Source organism: Rhinoraja longicauda, chromosome 17, assembly GCF_053455715.1.
Source record: "Rhinoraja longicauda isolate Sanriku21f chromosome 17, sRhiLon1.1, whole genome shotgun sequence".
Classification (NCBI taxonomy): domain Eukaryota; kingdom Metazoa; phylum Chordata; class Chondrichthyes; order Rajiformes; family Arhynchobatidae; genus Rhinoraja; species Rhinoraja longicauda.
Window position 1 is genome coordinate 4,037,648 of NC_135969.1, and position 14,875 is coordinate 4,052,522.

Below are 14,875 nucleotides of genomic sequence, written 5' to 3' on the forward strand. Positions count from 1 at the left end.
AAATTGAATACAATTATGCTAGTTTAGTTTATTGTCACTTGTACGAGGTACAGTGAAAATCTTTATTGCTTGCTAATCATGCTATTTATGATTTCAGCATGGGACTTCTCGGAGGTTGGAGATTGTAAGTCCAATTTTGGTCAGGTTGGGGGAAGAATGAGCCAGATTTTCTCCCCTCACTCAACTATGGCTCTTTAATTTGTCAATGTGGAACTATATCACTAACTTCAGTGTGAAGAAGGGTCCCAACCCGAAACGTCACCCATTCCTTCTCTCCAGCTTTTTGTGTCTATCTTCACTAGCTCTAATGTTCATCCCGCACTTAAATTTACTTGGACCATCTCCAACACCTCCCTCCCCTTTCTTGATCTCACAGTCTCCATCACAGGAAATAGACTATTGACTGACGCTATTACAAACCCACTGACTATCTTGACTACAATTCTTCCCACCCTACTTCCTGCAAAGACTCTATCCCCTACTCCCAATTCCTCTGTCTACTCCGCATCTGCGCCCAGGATGAGGTATTCTGTACTAGGACATCCGAGATGTCCTCATTCTTTAGGGAGCGGGGGTTCCCCTCTCCCATCATAAATGAGGCCCTCACTCGTGTTGCAACAGACCCCTTAGCTCTGCCCTTGCTCCCCCTCCCCCTAGTCGCAACAGAGTCAGAGTCCCCCCCAGTCCTTGCCTTCCATCCCATCAGCCGTCGCATACAACACATAATCCTGCAAAGTTTCCGCCACCTCCAACGGGAACCCACCACTTGCCACATTTTCCCATCTCCACCCCATTCCGCCTTCTGCAGAGACCGTTCCCTCCGCAACACCCTGGTAAACTCATCCCTTCACACCCAAACCACCCCCATCCCCTGCAACCGCAGGAGATGCAACACTTGTCCCTATACCTACTCCCGTGACTCTGTCCAGAGACCCCAACAGTTCTTTCAGAATAGGCAGAGGTTCACATGCATCTCCAACCTCATCTACTGTATCTATTGTTCAAGGGGTGGACTCTTATCCATCAGCGAGACCAAACGTCGACTGGGCGATTGTTTCTCTGAACATGTTGGTTCATTCCGCCTGGACCTATCCAATCTCCCGGTTGACAAACATTTTAATTCCGCTTCTCATTCCCACACTGACCTTTCTATCCTAGGTAGACACAAAATGCTGGAGTAACTCAGTGGGTCAGGCAGCATCTCGGGAGAGAAGGAATGGTTGACGTTTCGGGTCAAGACCCTTCTTCAGACTGATCCTAAGTATTTCTATCCTAGGTCTTCTCCTCAGAATGAGGCCAAACGCAAATTGGAGGAACAGCATCTCATATTTCGCTTGGGAAGCTTTCAATCCAGTGGTATGGATATTGATTTCTCTAACTTCAAGTCACCCTTGCATCCCCTCTCTGTTCATCCCTCCCCCACCCAGGATGTACCAGCTTCAAAGTTGTCTTGTTGAGTCACATTGTCTGCAACTCATTTTCACCCAGCACACAGCTAACAATGGCCTGTTTCCTTTATCATCATTACTTTTTTGCACATCTTTCATTCATTTGTTCTATATTTCTTGAAGATAGATACGAAATGCTGGAGAGATGCTGTCTGGCCTGCTGAGTTACTTCAGCTTTTTGTGTCTACTGCTTAAACTAACTTGATGACTAAAAAGGCAATGCGGGGAAAAAAGATGAGGTACGAAGGTAAGCTAGCCAATAATATAACGGAGGATAGTAAAAGCTTCTTTAGGTACGTGAAGAGGAAAAAAATAGTTAAGGCAAATGTGGGTCCCTTGAAGACAGAAGCAGGTGAATTTATTATGGGGAACAAGGAAATGGCAGACGAGTTGAACCAGTACTTTGGATCTGTCTTCACTAAGGAAGATACAAACAATCTCCCAGGTGTTCTAGTGGCCTGAGATCCTAGGGTGACGGAGGAACTGAAGGAAATTCACATTAGGCAGGAAATGGTGTTGGGTAGACTGATGGGACTGAAGGCTGATAAATCCCCAGGGCCTGATGGTCTGCATCCCAGGGTACTTAAGGAGGTGGCTCTAGAAATCGTGGACGCATTGGTGATCATTTTCCAATGTTCTATAGATTAAGGATTGGAGGGTAGCTAATGTTATCCCACTTTTTAAGAAAGGAGGGAGCGAGAAAACAGGAAATTATAGACCAGTTAGACTGACATCAGTGGTGCGGAACATGCTGGAGTCAATTATAAAAGACGAAATTGGGGAGCATTTGGATAGCAGTAACAGAATCGTTCCGAGTCAGCATAGATTTATGAAGGGGAAACCATGCTTGACTAATCTTCTGGAATTTTTTGAGGATGTAACTAGGAAAATGGACAGGGGAGAGCCGGTGGATGTAGTGTACCTTGACTTTCAGAAAGCTTTCAAAAAGGTCCCACAGGAGATTAGTGGGCAAAATTAGAGCACATGGTATTGGGGGTAGGGTACTGACATAGATAGAAAATTGGTTGGCAGATGGAAAGCAAAGAGTGGGGATAAATGGGTCCCTTTCAGAATGGCAGGCAGTGACGAGTGGGGTACTGCAAGAAGAAGGGTCTCGACCCAAAATGTCACCCATTCCCCTTCTCGTAGATGCTGCCTGACCTGCTGAGTTACACCAGCATTTTGTGATACCTTCGAGTGGGGTACGGCAAGGCTACGGCAAGACCGCAGCTATTTGCAAGATACATTAATGACTTGGATGAAGGGATTAAAAGTAACATTAGCAAATTTGCAGATGACACAAAGCTGGGTGGCATTGTGAACTGTGAGTAAGATGCTATGAGGTTGCAGGGTGACTTGGACAGGTTGTGTGAGTGGGCAGATGCATGACAGATGCAGTTTAATGTGGATAAATGTGAGGTTATCCACTTTGGTGGTAGGAATAGGAAGGCAGATAATTATTTGAATGGTGTCAAGTTAGGAAAAGGGGACGTACAACGAGATCTGGGTGTCCTAGTGCATCAGTCACTGAAAGGAAGCATGCAGGTACAGCAGGCAGTGAAGAAAGCCAATGGAATGTTGGCCTTCATAACAAGAGGAGTTGAGTATAGGAGCAAAGAGGTCCTTCTGCAGTTGTACAGGGCCCCAGTGAGGTCGCACCTGGAGTACTGTACAGTTTTGGTCTCCAAATTTGAGGAAGGATATTTTTGCTATTGAGGGCGTGCAGCATAGGTTCACTAGGTAAATACCCGGAATGGTGAGACTGTCGTATGTTGAAAGACTGGAGCGACTAGGCTTGTATACAATGGAATTTAGAAGGATAAGAGGGGATCTTATTGAAACATAAGATTATTAAGGGATTGGACACATTAGAGGCAGGAAACATGTTCCCAATGTTGGGGGAGTCCAGAACCAGGGGCCACAGTATAAGAATAAGGAGTAGGCCATTTAGAACGGAGATGCGGAAAAACTTTTTCAGTCAGAGAGTTGTAAATCTGTGGAGTTTGCCTCAGAAGGCAATGGAGGCCAATTATCTGGATGCTTTCAAGAGAGAGCCAGATAGAGCTCTTAAAGATAGTGGGATCAGGGGGTATGGGGAGAAGGCAGGAACGGGGTACTGATTGTGAATGATCAGCCATGATCATTGAATGGTGGTGCTAGCTCGAAGGGCCGAATGGCCTACTCCTGCACCTATTGTCTATTGTTTATTGTTTATTACTATACTTGTTTTCTGACTGTTATCTAATCCTTAATCCAGGCCAGTTTACAGACCCCAATACTATTTGGCATAAAACAGACACAAAATGCTGGAGTAACTCAGCAGGTCAGGCAGCATCTCTGGAGAGAAGGAATGGGTGACATTTCGGGTCGAGACCCTTCTTCAGACTGAGAGTCAGCGGAGGGGGAAACTAGAGATATGAACGGGTAAGGTGTGAAAACGGCAGATCAAAGCAGACGAAGATCAACAAAATGTAGAATGGTTCATTGTTGGCTGAGGGGAAGGTGACAAGAGGCATACAATCAGTAAAATTAGTCGGGAAGACAGTGAAACTAGTCGGAGAACGCAGAGAGAAGGAAAGCAAGGGTTACTTGTAGTTAGAGAAATTAATATTCATACTGCTGGGGTGTATGCTGTCCAGGTGAAATACGAGGTGCTGTTTGCATTTGAACTCTGACAGTGAAGGAGGCCCATGACAGAAAGGTCAGTATGGGAATGGGAGGGGGAGTTAAAGTGTTTAGCAACAGGGAGATCGCATAGGCCTAGGTGGACTGAGCAAAAGTGTTCAGCACAATGATCGCCGAGTCTGCACTTGGTCTCGCTGATATATAGGAATCATAGATTCATAGAAAATAGGTGCAGGAGGAGGCCATTAGGCCCTTTGAGCCAGCACCGCCATTTATTGTGATCATGGCTGATCATCACAATCAGTAACCCATGCCTGCCTTCTCCCCATACCCCTTGATTCCACTAGCTGCAAGAGCTCTATCTAATTCTCTTTTAAATTCATCCAGTGAATTGGCCTCCACTGGCTTCTGTGGCAGAGAATTCCACAAATTCACAACTCTCTGGGTGAAAATTATTTTATTCATCTCATTTTAAAATGGCATCCCCTTTATTCTTAGACTGTGGCCCCTGCTTCTGGACTCCCCCAACATTGGGAACATGTGTTTCTATAAGATCCCCTCTCATCCTTCTAAATTCCAGTCAATACAAGCCCAGTCTTTCCAATCTTTCCTCATATGACAGTCCTGCCATCCCAGGGATTACCCTTGTAAACCTGCGCTGCACTCCCTCAATAGCAAGGATGTCCTTCCTCAAATTAGACCAAAACTGCACACAATGCTCCAGATGTGGTCTCACCAGAGCCCTGTACAACTGCAGAAGGATCTCTTTACTCCGACACTCAAATCCTCTCAATATGAAGGCCAACATGCCATTAGCTTTCTTCACTGCTTGCTGTACCTGCGTGTTTACTTTCAGTGACTGGTGCACAAGGACACCCAGGTCTGGTTGCACTTCCCTTTTTCCTAATCCGACACCATTGAGATAATAATCTGCCTCCTTGTTCTTATAACATATAACAACATATAACAACTACAGCATGGAAACAGGCCTGTCCGGCCCTACCAGTCCACGCCGACCATTCTCCCTGACCTAGTCTCATCTACCTGCACTCAGACCATAACCCTCTAATCCCCTCTTATCCATATACCTATCCAATTTACTCTTAAATAATAAAATCGAGCCAGCCTCCACCACTTCCACCGGAAGCCCATTCCATACAGCCACAACCCTCTGAGTAAAGAAGTTTCTCCTCATGTTACCCCTAAACCTTTGTCCCTCAATTCTGAAGCTATGTCCCCTTGTTGGAATCTTCCCCACTCTCAAAGGGAAAAGCCTACCCACGTCAACTCTGTCCGTCCCTCTCAAAATTTTAAAAACCTCTATCAAGTCCCCCCTCAACCTTCTACGCTCCAAAGAATAAAGACCCAACCTGTTCAACCTCTCTCTGTAGCCTAAGTGCTGAAACCCAGGCAACATTCTAGTAAATCTCCTCTGTACCCTCTCCATTTTGTCGACATCCTTCCTATAATTTGGCGACCAGAACTGCACACCATACTCCAGATTTGGCCTCACCAATGCCCTGTACAATTTCAACATTACATCCCAACTTCTATACTCGATGCTCTGATTTATAAAGGCAAGCATACCAAACGCCTTCTTCACCACCCTATCCACATGAGATTCCACCTTCAGGGAACAATGCACAGTTATTCCCAGATCCCTCTGTTCCACTGCATTCCTCAATTCCCTACCATTTACCCTGTACGTCCTATTTTGATTTGTCCTACCAAAATGCAGCACCTCACACTTATCAGCATTAAACTCCATCTGCCATCTTTCAGCCCACCCTTCCAAAAGGCCCAAGTCTCTCTGTAGACTTTGAAAATCTACCTCACTATCAACTACTCCACCTATCTTAGTATCATCTGCATATTTACTAATCCAATTTGCCACACCATCATCCAGATCATTAATGTAAATGACAAACAACAGTGGACCCAACACAGATAAAGTGGATAAACTCACATTTATCTAAACATTATACTGCATCTGCCTGGCATCTACCCGCTCACTCAAGCTGTCCAAGTCACGCTGCCATCTCCTAGCATCCTCTTTGTAGTTCACACTGCCACCCAGCTTTGTGTCATCAGCAAATTTGCTAGTGTTATTTTAATTCCATCATCAAAATCATTCATATATATTGTAAATAGTTGCGGCCCCAGCACCGAGCTTTATGGCACTCCACTCGCCACTGCCTGCCATTCTGACAGGGACCTGCTTATTCCTACTCTTTGTTTTCTGTCTGCCAACCAATTCTCTACCCATGTCAATACCCTACCCCGTACCATGTGCTCTGATTTTGCCCACAAATCTCCTGTGTGGGACCTTATCAAAGGCTTTCTGAAAGTCCAGATACACTACATCCACCGGCTCTTCATCCATTTTACTTGTCACATCCTCAAAAAATTCCAGAAGATTAGTCAAGCAGGATTTCCCCTTCATAAATCCATGCTGACTTGGACCAATCCTTTTACTGCTATCCAAATGCACCGTTATTACCACTTTAATAATTGACTCCTGCATCTTCCCCACCACCTGTCAGGCTAACTGGTCTATAATTCCTCGTTTTCTCTCTCGCTCCTTTCTTGAAAAGTGACATAACATTAGCTACCCTCCAATCCACAAGAACTGATCCTGAATCTATATAACATTGGAAAATGATCACCAATGCGTCCACAATTTCTAGAGCCACCTCCTTGTGTACCCTGGGATGCAGACCATCAGGCCCTGGGGATTTATCAGCCTTCAGTCCCATCGGTCTACCCAATATTATTACTCACCTAATGCAAATTTCTTTCAGTTTCTCTGTCTCCCTAGATCCGCTGTCCTCTAGTACATCTGGGAGATTGTTTGTGTCTTCCTTAGTGAAGACAGATCCAAAGTACCTGTTCAACTCTTCTGCCATTTCCTTGTTCCCCATAATAATTTCACCTGTTTCTGCCTTCAAGGGACCTACATTTGTCTTTACTAATCTTTTTCTCTTAACATACCTAAAGAAGCTTTTACTACAGATGCTCCCCGCCTTACGATGCTGCGCCTTACGATATTTTGACTTTGCGATGGTGCAAACGGCAGCGACCCGTAGCGAGCCACAGCTCGTTTCCAGCCACGCGATCGCTGATTTAACCTTCTCCCTCTCAAACTGCAGATTAAAACTAATCGTATTATGGTCACTTCCTTTACCTTGAGTTCCCTTATTAAGTCTGGTTCAATAGACTACTAAATCCAGAATTGCCTTCTCACTGGTAGGCTCCAATACAAGCTGCTCTAAGAATCCATCTCAGAGGCACTCTACAAACTCCCTTTCTTGGGGTCCAGAACCAACCTGATTTTCCCAGCCTACCTGCTTATTGAAATCTCCCATAACCACTGTGGCATTACCTTTGTTACATGCTAATTTTAACTCCTGCTGCAATGTCCAGGCTACTGTTTGGGGGCACTCCCATTAGGGTCTTCTTACTTTTACATTCCTCAATTTTATCCACCGCGACTCTACATTGTCAGTCCCTCAGGCATGTGAATTTTCCGCGTTTCCGTGGATTTCCACGTTTTTAAAATCCATTTTCCGCGCCTTTTGCATGATTTCCGTATTTTTCACTTTGCCAAATAAACGGAGAACTCGGATCGCAAAAAAGAAAGAGAAAGAAATAAACGATGTAAAGACTTGTAATGAACACTAGGGTTCCGCTAGTCACTAGGGGTTCCGCGAGAAATCCCCCCCACGGCCTGGAAGTCTCCCTGAAAATGTGGCACCTAGGCTGGGTAAGGCAGCCAATCTCAACCTCATCGTGACTTCCATGGCCACTTTGTCAATTTGGCCGCTAGAGGTCACTAAGGTTTCCGCGAGAAATCGCCCAGCGCCCTGGAAGTCGACCCGAAAATGCGGCACCTAGGCTGGGCAAGGCAGCCAATCTCGACCTCATCGGGACTTCCACGGCCGATCGGTGGGTTGAATTTGCAACCTGGGGCTCCGGAACTCAAGTCCAGCTGGTGCCAGCACATCTATCCCCACAGCCGACTTCCTTTGCCAGCTGGATAAACCAGCAAAGCTCTGGAATCAAGAGTGCCAGAAAATCAGTGGTGGAACTGCAATGAGTAAATATTAAATTTAAGTGCAAGATTATGTAACTAAATTAATTAACTCAGGGTTAAAATATAAAACACAGCGGAAAAGCCTATTACCACCTTTTTGGGCTGATTGTCAATTAATGTGTGAATTTATTTTAAAATGTTATTAGTATAAGTGACATATTCACATTATTTTGTAATGTCTGTTTTTACTTTGAAGTACACTAAAAGAGGCTTGAAACTGGTAATTATGTGTGTATATTTTCCTATTTCACTTGGCCATACTCTCCTATCCCTTTGCGAGCTTTCTGTCCCATGGGGGCACTCCCCGCCCGGCAACAGCTCCACGGTTGGGCCGAGGGAGGGGAGGGGGAGGGAGGGGAGGGGGAGGGAGGGGAGGGGGGTGGAGGAGCGGGGTAGGGAGGGGGGGAAAGGGGAGGGGGTATGGCGGGGATGGGGGAAGGGGGGAGAGGGGTGAAGGGGAGGGTGAAGGGGAGGAGGGGGTGCTGCACCAATGCAGGAGAGGTTTGGACCCAACGGGTCCACTTGGTTCTAGTATATTACTAAAACTGTCTGGTTGTTTGTGCATGAAAATAGTTTGGGGCTTGACCCAGCCAAAACGGTACACGAAAGCGCGACAACTTTAGCCCCACCTTACTCACCATTCCTCCATGGATGGAATAAACCCACTTTTGTTACTTTTTACAAAAAATGTACCGTATAAACTTTACTAAATGCGCTCCCCCCCCCCCCCCCCCCCCCGGAGGACCAGCGGGAGGACCGGCGTCCGTCCCGGCATGCCCCATGCCTGACCTTCCTCCCATGGTGCCTCGCGCGGCAGAGGGTCTAACAAGATGGTCATCCCCGCTGATAGCAGCCGAGCTGCAGGAGAGGCTTCGGTTTCACGCCCGGCTGGCAGGAGAAATGGGGCCGAGGTCAGTGCAGTGCCTCCTCCCTGCCAACTCTCGCCCACCCACGGCCCCAGGAGACACTCCCCGCCCGGCAACGGGTCCATACCGTCGCCACTGTTCCCCGCCCATCGCAGCCGCACTTCGGCTCCGCAGGAAACGGGGACGAGGTCAGTGCTTGCCCGCCCACGGCCAGGGGGGCGCTCCCCGCCCCGCAACGGCTCCACGGTTGTGCCGAGGGGGGAGTGATGGAAGGGACAGGTGAGGGGGAAGGGTGATGGGGGAGGGGTGAAGGGCATGGGGGAGGGGGTAGGGAGGGGAGGGGAGGGGGTGGAAGAAGGGGGAGGGGGGTGGAGGGAGGGGGAGAAGGGGGGGAGGAGAGGGTGCTGCACCAATGCAGGAGAGGTTTGGGTTGAAACTGGTAATTATGTGTGTATATTTTCCTATTTCTTTTTTTAGAGATAAATTTTTTTATTGGAGATAGGTACATCTTTACAGTCATACATTTTTAAATTGATAATATTGTCAATTATTATTATATTGTCTCCAATACCTTTTGCCCCCTTTTTTTTTTTAAACTAGATAGAACTAAAGAAATAGATGAAGTAAAGAAAGAAAAGAGAGAGAAGCAAAATAAAAACAAAAACAAAAACAAATTATAAAGATAAGGAAAAAGTTAGTTAAAGAAGAATGGAAAAATTTATTAACATAACAAAAACTTCATTCGAGATATATACGTACATTTCAAAGTATAGCATTTCATCCATTCTTTAGTCCGAGTGCTAGTCAGGTTCCTGTGCTGAACCATTCTGACCCTTTAAGTAATCAATAAAAGGAGACCATATTCCAATGAATAATTCCTGTTTGTCCAACAGGGAAAATCTGATTCTTTCCACGTTTAAGGTCTCCGTCATTTCTATAATCCACATTTTGATTGTGGGGACCGTAGGGCCTTTCCAAAATTTTAGAATTAATTTTTTTCCCGTTATTAAACTATAATCCATAAAGTTTCTTTGTATTGTTCTAAATGTTTGATTTAATTCTAATATTCCGAGTATAATTAATTTTGGATCTGGGTCCAATTGAGTGCTGGTTACTTTAGATATTATGCTAAAAATATTTACCCAGAATTTTTTAATTTTTATACAGTTTGCGAACATATGAAATAATGTAGCTTCTAAATGTTGACATTTATCACATTTAGGTGAGATATGTTGGAAAATTTTATGTAGTTTTGTTTTTGAATAGTGTAACCTATGTATTACTTTAAATTGTATTAGAGAATGTCTGGCGTTTAGTGAACACTGATGTATATGTTGCAAACTTTCTTCCCAAGTATCTTTCGTAATTACTTGGTTTAATTCTTTTTCCCATTTTTGTCTGTATAAGTCCGTGGAGGGAATGTCACTGTCTAATAAGATATTATATATATAAGATATTAATTTTTCTGTATTAGGATGTTTGTTCCAACATTCATCAAGAATTTCTGAATTTCTAATTCGAAAATTTTGGGAGTTCGATTTTACATAATCTCTAAGTTGAAGATATCTGAAATAATCATTTCCACGAAGACCATAAGTCTGTTGCAACTCCTGAAATGTCAGAAAGGTGCCTTCCTTATAAAGTTGTCCCATATTTTTAATTCCATAATCCTTCCATTGTGTAAAACCCCCGTCTACCCATGAAGGCTTAAACAAAGGATTATTCACAATTGGAAGAAAAAGTGATAAATTATCTAATTTTAATGTCTTTTTTAATTGTTTCCAAATTCGTGTAGCACTAAATATTATAGGGTTTTCCCTATAAATTTTTTTGTTTAATTTAGACGTAGCAAATAATATCGAACCAATATCAAAAGGTAAACAATCTTCCTTTTCTATTTTTAACCAGTCTGGTTGATGATCTATTTCTTCCAACCAGAAATTCATATTTTTAATATTAACTGCCCAGAAATAAAACAAAAAATTGGGTAAAGCCAGGCCTCCATTTATTTTTGATTTACACAAGTGTCTTTTGTTTATCCTATGATTCTTATAATCCCAGATAAAATCATTAACAATAGAGTCCAATTTTTTTTTAAAGTTTTTTGTCAGATATATCGGAATTGTCTGAAAAAGGTATAATATTTGCGGTAAAAAAATCATTTTTATGGCATTAATTTTGCCAACCATTGAGATAGGGAGTGTTTTCCAATATTGAATATTCTTATGTAGTTTGTTCAGTAATGGGGGGAAATTTGCTTTAAATAATGATGTATATATCTTAGTTACATAGATACCTAGATATTTAAATTTTTCATTTACTATTTTAAATGGAAATTGTTGTATTATCTGTTTATTATGTTCCCTTATTGGCATAATTTCGCTTTTATTCCAATTTATTCTGTATCCTGAAAATGAACCAAATTGGGTTATTAGCTTTAATAGGTTTGGAATACTAATTTCTGGTTTTGTGATGTAAATTAATACGTCATCTGCGTATAGAGAAATTTTATTCACTGTGTCCTTTGTGTTATATCCATGTATTTCCGGATGCCCCCTAACTCTTTCTGCCAGTGGCTCAATAGCAAGCGCAAATAATAATGGGGATAACGGGCATCCTTGTCTACAACCTCTAGATAGGCTAAATTTCGATGACAACCTTTGGTTTGTAAATATTCTGGCCGTGGGATTTGTATATAACAGTTTTATCCATGTACAGAATTTCTCCCCTAGCTGCATATTTTCCATCACCGAAAATAAATAAGACCATTCAACCTGATCAAATGCTTTTTCAGCATCAAGTGAGATTATTGCTAGATCTTCATTAATAATTCTCTTGGAATATATAATATTAAATAATCTTCTTAGATTATAGTATGAGTATCGTTTCTGAATGAAGCCTGTTTGGTCAGGGTGTATTAATTTATTCATCACTGTACTTAATCTATACGCTAGTATTTTAGTTAAAATTTTTTGATCTGTATTTAAAAGTGCAATTGCTCTGTATGATCCCGGATCTTCCGGATCTTTATCAGCTTTAGAAATGAGTGTTATTATAGATTCATTTAGAGTGTCTGGAAGTTTCTGTTGAGTATATATATACTCATACAGTCTATGTAAGCGTGGGCTAAGCAAATCATAAAATTTTTTATAAAATTCGGAGCCTAAACCATCTGGTCCTACTGCTTTACCATTTTTTAAAGAACCAATAGACTCCTCAATATCCTTTGTCGTAATCTCCCTTTCTAATACTTCTCTATCGTTTGAATCTAAACCTTGGTTCTAGTATATTACTAAAACTGTCTGGTTGTTTGTGCATGAAAATAGTTTGGGGCTTGACCCAGCCAAAACGGTACACGAAAGCGCGACAACTTTAGCCCCACCTTACTCACCATTCCTCCATGGATGGAATAAACCCACTTTTGTTACTTTTTACAAAAAATGTACCGTATAAACTTTACTAAATGCGCTCCCCCCCCCCCCCCCCCGGAGGACCAGCGGGAGGACCGGCGTCCGTCCCGGCATGCCCCATGCCTGACCTTCCTCCCATGGTGCCTCGCGCGGCAGAGGGTCTAACAAGATGGTCATCCCCGCTGATAGCAGCCGAGCTGCAGGAGAGGCTTCGGTTTCACGCCCGGCTGGCAGGAGAAATGGGGCCGAGGTCAGTGCAGTGCCTCCTCCCTGCCAACTCTCGCCCACCCACGGCCCCAGGAGACACTCCCCGCCCGGCAACGGGTCCATACCGTCGCCACTGTTCCCCGCCCATCGCAGCCGCACTTCGGCTCCGCAGGAAACGGGGACGAGGTCAGTGCTTGCCCGCCCACGGCCAGGGGGGCGCTCCCCGCCCCGCAACGGCTCCACGGTTGTGCCGAGGGGGGAGTGATGGAAGGGACAGGTGAGGGGGAAGGGTGATGGGGGAGGGGTGAAGGGCATGGGGGAGGGGGTAGGGAGGGGAGGGGAGGGGGTGGAGGAAGGGGGAGGGGGGTGGAGGGAGGGGGAGAAGGGGGGGAGGAGAGGGTGCTGCACCAATGCAGGAGAGGTTTGGGTTGAAACTGGTAATTATGTGTGTATATTTTCCTATTTCACTTGGCCATACTCTCCTATCCCTTTGCGAGCTTTCTGTCCCATGGGGGCACTTGAACTAGTTTTTCATTAAATGCCTTCTGAAGGTCTAAATACAATATGTTAACCAATTTGCCCATGTGTTGTGTTGTTGTTGTTCGTCCTTTCGACCGCTGTTTGGGATCGTCGCCAGCCGCGGTACGCTGGCTGAGGTTGAAGTCATGACTTGCGCTTGACTTGGTTTTAAGTGAGGGGGAGTTGCGCAGATCGCCGGCCTCACTCTCTCGTCCCGGCCTATCGGGTTCCAGCGGCAAGACATAGTCGAGACGGCTGGGGACAGGTCAGGATGCAGTGGATGGTCAGAAGTGTCCTACGTATCTCACTGCCCTGTCTGCACTCCACGACGCTTTGCTGGGATCGTCTTTCTGCCCGTTGAACCTTCCGGTGGTTTCCTCCGCGCAATCCGCCGAACCCAGGCTTCACGTGCTAGGTAGACAAGCCCTAAAGCCGCTGGAACCAACGACTTGCTGACTGCACTTGTGGCATGCACACAAGACAGTGGAGACATTGTGGGGGCGGGGATGGTCCTGCGGCTGATCCGGTCGCCTCCAACCCGGCCGTGCTGCCCCCGGGAGGCAGGGTCGTCCTGCCCGCCCGCGTTGTACAAGGGTTGGCGGCCTTGGCAGCGCGGCGGGGCGAAGGCGGCGGCCCGCCGGAGGCCCGTGGTAAGATGGCGGCGCCCACTCCAGTTTCACTGAATGGATTAGAGTAAAAAGCTTTTCTCTGAATGGAGCCATAGAGCAAAAAACCTCTGAATGGACTAGTAAAAAAGGCTATTCTCTCAGAAGAATCAAAGAAAGACGTTCTACAAGCAAAATCCGATTCAACAGTGGAATTGAAGAAGAATCTGAATCTCTGCCAGGGATTAGAGCTGAAGCCAAAAGGAACAAAGAATCTGCCGGTCGAAGGCAAATTGACACGGTCTACACCTGGATCATTAGAAGATTGAAAACCTCATTGACCGGGTACGGTGAGTAGACGACTGTTTAGTCGTAATTTTAAGTTAAGAAGTTTAAAAAGCTTAGAAGCCTGTGAGAAAATTCTGCAGACGTACTATTTGATACAAGAAGCTTGTTTATGCTACGAGGAGATAAGAAAACCAAACTCGCAGAGCACGACCTTGAAAATTAACGATGTTGTGAACTTCTACAAGATATGGTGCTCAGCTAGCGATTGTTTACCATAGGTACTGGCCGAAGACTCTCAGCCTTGGAATTAATGATGTGTTTTGAAAAAATACTCATTCTGCTTTGAATTCTTCTGGTGTTTCTGGAACATAGCGATAAGCACCAATTCACCATGGATCTTCCATCAGGTAAGTATGAAGAACCGCCACAGGAGGGAGATGCGGAGCAAAAATCAAGAAGATATGAGAAAAGAGCCATTAAACTTTCGGAAAAAGGGCAGGCAGCCTATCTGGAAAGATGCCAGAAGGAGAGAGACAAGTTGTGGAAGCAGGTCATCAAATTAATTGAATATCAGAAGGAACTAATAGAATCAGATAAGAATGCAAACATTGTACAATCTAATCTGGATCAACTACTTAACCTTTGCCATGAGGTTGGAGAAAAACAACACTCAATACTGTGTTTACAACTACCAAAGGAGCAACTCGAATTGCACACTCAGTGGTTCCAAGAGAGTGTGGAATTTTTTGATGGTTTCATGGCTGACGCGGAGAAGTGGTTGTCTGAAACCACAGCTCAAACATTGCACTCTACA